Below are 6,052 nucleotides of genomic sequence, written 5' to 3' on the forward strand. Positions count from 1 at the left end.
CAAGGGAGTTCGCCACAAAGAAGTGAAATTTAGGAGAGATTTGAAGAGCTGAAAGTTACTGAGCAGAGCAAGAACACCTTTTGGAAGGTCAGATTTTACTTACTACTCTAAACGATCTGTAATACTAGAAAACCTCGCGTGCTACGATTTTTCTGAAAGTAACTTGAAAAATTCCATTCCATTTGGTCCAATGGGGGCCTGTTGCAGAAAAGTTGCCTGTTGAAAAGTTTAAATTCCTGTTTCATCTGCAGATACTTATCTCCACATTGCAGGGGAGAAGCAGAATTTTGTAAAGCTTGTAAACCGGTAGCTGAATGGAGCCATGTCCATGAGCTACGATGCGCTCCTGACTCTACAGGCTTGGGGAGGAATTTGTTTTGGCGTGTACCAGTGGACAAACTGACCAGTTGTACTATCTGTCTTTCAGACTTCTTTTGAAATACCAGCCGTTGCTGGAAGCAGGAGGTTGGATTTGTCAGCCTGACCCAGTTTGGCAGCTTTTTGGTGTTCAGAACCATTTCACAGGCACACGGAAAGATTTTGGTCACTCTTCAGAGAATGCTCAGCTAAAGCTGGCAGGTAGGGAATTTGGCTCTCTGATTGTTTAAAAATAGCCATCCCTCTATAACTAATCTTTTTGATAATAATCCTTGGTTTTATTCCAAGTACCACAATAGGGCAAGCTTTTTGTAGTCGCTGATAAACTTGGTAAGCCATTTCCCTGGGGCTTACTCTGCTGCTCTCTGTTCTGATGGGGGTGTGTGTGAAGCTCCTGTAGCTGTGCTCTGGTGGTGCTTAAACCACCCAGCAGCGGGAGCAGGGGGCCACAGAGGCCATGTGGGCACCTAACACCAACTGCTTATACAGCCTAGAATCCTGTCATTTAACTGCTTGAGCCAGCCTTAATTAAGCACTAGTAAGTTTGCATGAGCCGGACTCGCATCTCGGGGTGCTCAGGCCACACACGGCCTCAACTCTGTGTCTCTTAACTTACTACTGTTCCTCGTACAACCATCCTGTCAGTCAGCTGGCAACACCCACACCGCCTGACACCGCTTTCTGTGAGCGCTACAGCAGCACCGACTGCATGTGAAAACTGTTAAGAATTAAACAAACCGCATTCCATGGCTGTATTACAAAAAGCTTGATTGAGTTTGAAATCCGAATGCCCGTCCAGGCTTTGTCTGACGGGAGCCGAAATCCACATTTTAAACGCGTTAAGATCACAAGTTACGTGTCTTGTTTTCAGCGGCAGGACACAGATCTGTTCAGGAAGCAGGAGGGTTTGGGCACTAAGGGCACACACAGCAGCACCTGCAGCACCTACTCCCCGCTTCCCAACACAGCGACACTCTGGGGGGATGAAACCCCCCGTTGTCTCCCCTCCCCGCTCCCTCTGCAGCCGACTCCGTCCCCCGGAGACACTGACTGCAGCACAGCCATCTCTGCCCTCCTCTGCTGCTTATCACTGTCTTTTCACGGCCAAAAGGAGGCAGAGGGATAATTAAATCCATGGGTTTATTCGTCCAGTCCAAAGGCTTATTTCAATGCAAATCCCCATTGGATGAAAATGTCAAACCAAAACCCGTTCTTTTAGGCTTTTTGCATAGTGTTCTTTCATATAAATAGGACAAAATAATCTATCACTTTTATTAAGGTCATAATTTATATTAAATTTCAATATCCTTTTGAGGCAAAAGAGTATCTTACGCTGAAGACCCATCAAGTACTGTAGGTAACACCACATAAAAGCTTTTATTTGCACTGGTAAAAAATAGAACTTTATATTTCTAATTATACAGTTTTCTTGGTGGGAACTATTGTAAATACAGCTCCTGATTGTTTTTAATAGCATTATTACAACTACTGTATATAACCAATCTTTTTTTTTTTTTTTTTTCCTTCTTTAAACATAGAAAAAGTTCCCCTGGAGTAACCGTGAAGGAAATTCTTACCGGTTATCTTTCAGCCTCACTCGCTGATCATTGTTTTCCTCCCAGTTTGGAGAACTCGCAACCCTCCTCTGAAAGAACCGCCTCAGACACAGGAGGTGTGGGACCGCACCGCTATACCTTTAGTTACGCATTTGGCACTGCAGGATCGCTACTCTCCTGTTGTAAACAAAATTGCTAGAGCCTTTTGTTTTCTTTTCAGGAAGGCAGAGTGCCGCAGTGCAGAGTGTCCGTTGCCTTTCACATCTTCACACTGTGGCACCCGACCTCCTAGGAAGGGGAATCGGCTGAAATCACCAAGAAGGCTGCAGAGCTTTGGGATCTCTAGGGTACGATGCAGCAACAGAAGCACAGAACGGGTGAAAACAGTGAGATACAGAGGAAAAACAAGAGAGACAGAAGATTAGGAGAAGATATGATGATAAGAATAGACTATTAAATACCAGCACTAGTGCAGCTCTCCGAAATGCATGCAAGATGTAAGTAATTTAGGAACCATCAAATACCCTTGCTGTGATGTTTCTGTAAATTTGTGAATTTTCATATACTGCATGAAGGTAACTTCCATTTACTCAGTTTCACCATGTGAATATAATTTAAGCTTCTGTTACATACCAGGCTCTTTTTTTGAAGAAGTATATGAATTCCCATAAAAGTTTTCAATTCTGTGTTTTACAAATCCAAAGCCCCCCCCAGCGAGTACTTCGCAGCCGGCACCACCAGCGTTGAACAGTAGCGAGTTAGTATTTGTCCTTTCCGCAGCCCAAAGCAGTAAAGCAGCAGAGTTATCTGAGGAACTGCTGCGTGCGTGGTCGTGGGGGGTAACAAGGCAAAGACATTCCAATAGCAGCGTGACGGGTTAGTTCATTATTGGTGACTTATGTCCAAACCTCTGCCATTCTTGCAGAGATATTTTTTATCCTTCTTGCCCATTTTCTCTCCTGCGCACGTCCCAGTAAGCAGCGGAGGTGACATTCCATACTGAAAACCTCTTTCAAGATGGTATCCAGGTACATTTTTCCAAACGGAACCCCACAGCAGAATCCATTAGGTGACACAGCCTTATTCTAGTAAAGTGATGACCACATCATCATCCTTTCCTTGCCAGAGCATTTCACCTTCAAAACGAACCAGACCGTGCTTTCTGGCTCTCAGCAAGATTCCCACCACTTTATTGGAGATAGTCACGTAGGTTTCGAACAGCTGCCCGAAGGTCACACTCACGTGTCCATCTTCTCCCACCTCTCCAGTCCTTCTGATGACCAGGCACAGCTCTTCTACCTCCTTGCCCACGTGGGAGTGAGCGTCTTTTCCTCGCTGCTCCGTCCGAGACCCCTCGGGGGGTCTCCCGTAGGTGGAGTCTCCCCTGGGAGCACGCAGGGCTTTGGAGGCCAGCCCGGCCTCGCCGCTGAAGGGGTTCTTCCTCTGGTACTGGATGCGATCCTCTGCCCAGCTCTGCCAGCTCCTCCTCAGGTCACCCACCGCTCCCGTGCCTTTAGCGCTCGGCCCTCTGTCCTCCTCCATGTCTCCGGAGCGCCGGACGGCACCCGGGCGGGAGACGGGGGCGGCAGGGGTCGTGCCCGCGGCTGCCGGGCTCACCGTCCCCTGGGAAGGGAGAGCCGCAGCGCATCAGGCTGCTCCTCCGGGGAGCGCCGTGCCCGAGGGAGCGGCGGGGCTGGCGCGGGCGCTCGCCAGCCGCGGGTCTCCTCAAGCCCTCCCGCGGTCGTGCAGGACTAAGGGAAGCGGAGGCGACGGCCGGGGTTGGGAGGCGACAGCGCAGCGCGGGGAGTCGCAGCCCCCGCACAGCCCGCTCCTCCTGCCACGGCGCCTTTTAAAGAATTTATCCTTCCAGGCGCCTCGGAAAGATCCGTCTCCTTCCAGCCGCAGCCCCCGAGCGGCCGGTGGAGCGCGGCCGCGCCGCTCAGCGCGGGGGAGCGCAACCCCCCCGCGGCCTTAAGGCCCGCACGCCTTAAGGGGGCACAAAGGCGCCCCCCGGGACCCCCGCAGTTACCGTGCTCACAGGCCATCACCCGGAGCCGAAAGGCCGGGGAGGGGGGCAGACGGCAGCGCCGGAGGAGACGCGCCCGCAGCAGATAGTTCTCCCTTAAAAGGCCGCGCAGCCCCCGCCCGGCCCCGGTAACCTCCCGTTACATCACGGGCTAGCTCTGCACCGTGCAATTACTGTGATTAATTAGGGAGAGGCTTCTACATACCCACGGAGATCCGGCTGGGTTATAACCGTGCCCGTGCTCTATCCTGTCCTTACCTGCGGGCGTACAGGGGCTGCGGCTGCCACGCAGCGCGGTCACGGAGTTCATACTTCTCTTACGGGCGTCTGGAGATAACACACGGGATTAGTGCTAGCATTTCTATGGGGAAATGGATAGAAATACAAATCCAAAACAATTTTATAACTGAATTATAGATTAGGCACGTCTATATTCTAAAAGCATTGCTGTTGTTTTGTTCAAGTAAGGTTTCACGGGCATTGGCCCATAGACGTGTGTTGATGCTGTTGCACGGGAACCCCATGCGCGGTGACAGAGCCCCTGAATGCCCCAGCAGAACACACGCGTTACGGTCAAAAAAAGCCTGTGTTGTGTTTGGGTCTAGGAGAGCGCACGGGGGGAGCAGGAGATGGCAACGCACCGGCTGCAACAGAGAACGGAGGAAGACAAACAGCAGCACGCATTAAAGATCGGCTTTTCATTCACAGCCTTGTGCTTTTAAATTGACATTCATGGTTGTCATGTGGTGCTGCTGTTACGTTTTTTGTGAGAGGAGGGTGGTTAATTCTAGCTTACTGGATAAATTTCAATTTTAGTAATTACATTTTGTGTACTTAAAATTCTCCTGAAGGCTAAAAAGGATAATTGTTCTTCCTTTCCCTCCCTAAAATAGTTCTGTAACGTTGCTGACATAAGGTGACTCCCTGAATCCAGGCTGACGAACGGCTTGATTCTCCTCAGTGGCAGGATATGGTAAGTTCACAAACACGGCATCTGAAAAGCACTTTGGTTCTACGTCAGGATCAGACTCTGTAAGTCTTACTTATTGAGATATGTACACTTTAGAACTATGCTGGGCAGCCTATAGAGACTGCCAGCGATATTCCATGGATCCTCAAGCCAAAGGCAGGAAAAACAGGGCTTTACTTAAATTCTTCTGTAGAAAACAAGTATCACTGGAAAACTGGGGTATTCACCTTCTGGGAACAGATAGCAACGCTCTGCAGATAAAGTCAGAGAACGCCAGTATCAAAGAGACCAAGCTTAAACACCAGTACCAATAACCCTTCCTAAGGAGCTTCTGAAACGGAAGCTATTCAGCGAAGAAATGTAAAGTGAGGCAGATTGGAAAAATAAAAGCAGACTTCTTCCGCTACATCTCCCGCAGCAACCCCAGGGCTTTGTCCATCCCAGACTCGCCGGGTTTGGCCAGCAGTTCCGCAGCGCGGTCGCTGCTGAGGTGAGCGACCCCGATCCGCCTCCAGGGCTGCTCTCTCTGCCCGGAGAGCTCACCTTCAGGCGCCAGCTCTCCCCGCCGCCCCTCGGGGCGCTGCCGGTGCCGGGGAGAGAGAGACCGCGGGGGGAGCGGCAGGACGGGGGCGAGGAGCGGCACGACGACCGCGGCCCGCGGGGCGCTCACGAGCAGAACCTCAGCCATCGAGGAAAGACCGGTCCGAACACCGGGGCCGAAAACCCAGAGCGTGCGCTGAGCGCCGGGCCGCGCCAGGGCCCAGGGGGACAGGCCCGGCCTCCGGCTCCAGCTAACGGGGACACCGGTCAGTTCGGGATCGGAGTTATCAAGTCTAGATCTTAAAAATAAAATAAAATATAAGCTGCAATACAAAAAAAAAGACTTCTTTCCCCCCTGTCGTACCGCCTCACCCGGCCCCTTTCCTGGCAGCCCGGCTCTCCCTCCCCCCCCCCCCCGCGCTGACCTCCTTCCCACGGGAACACCGCGGCGGCTCCTTTGCCGGCCCTTAATCGTTAATGTCATTTAACGACCTGCCGGCGAGGGACGGAGGGGTGGCAGACGGGAGATCCAACCCGCCGGACGCCCCCGGCCAGCCCCGCACCGCTACAGCAAACGAAAAG

The sequence above is a fragment of the Numenius arquata genome, chromosome 2, assembly GCF_964106895.1.
Source record: "Numenius arquata chromosome 2, bNumArq3.hap1.1, whole genome shotgun sequence".
NCBI lineage: Eukaryota > Metazoa > Chordata > Aves > Charadriiformes > Scolopacidae > Numenius > Numenius arquata.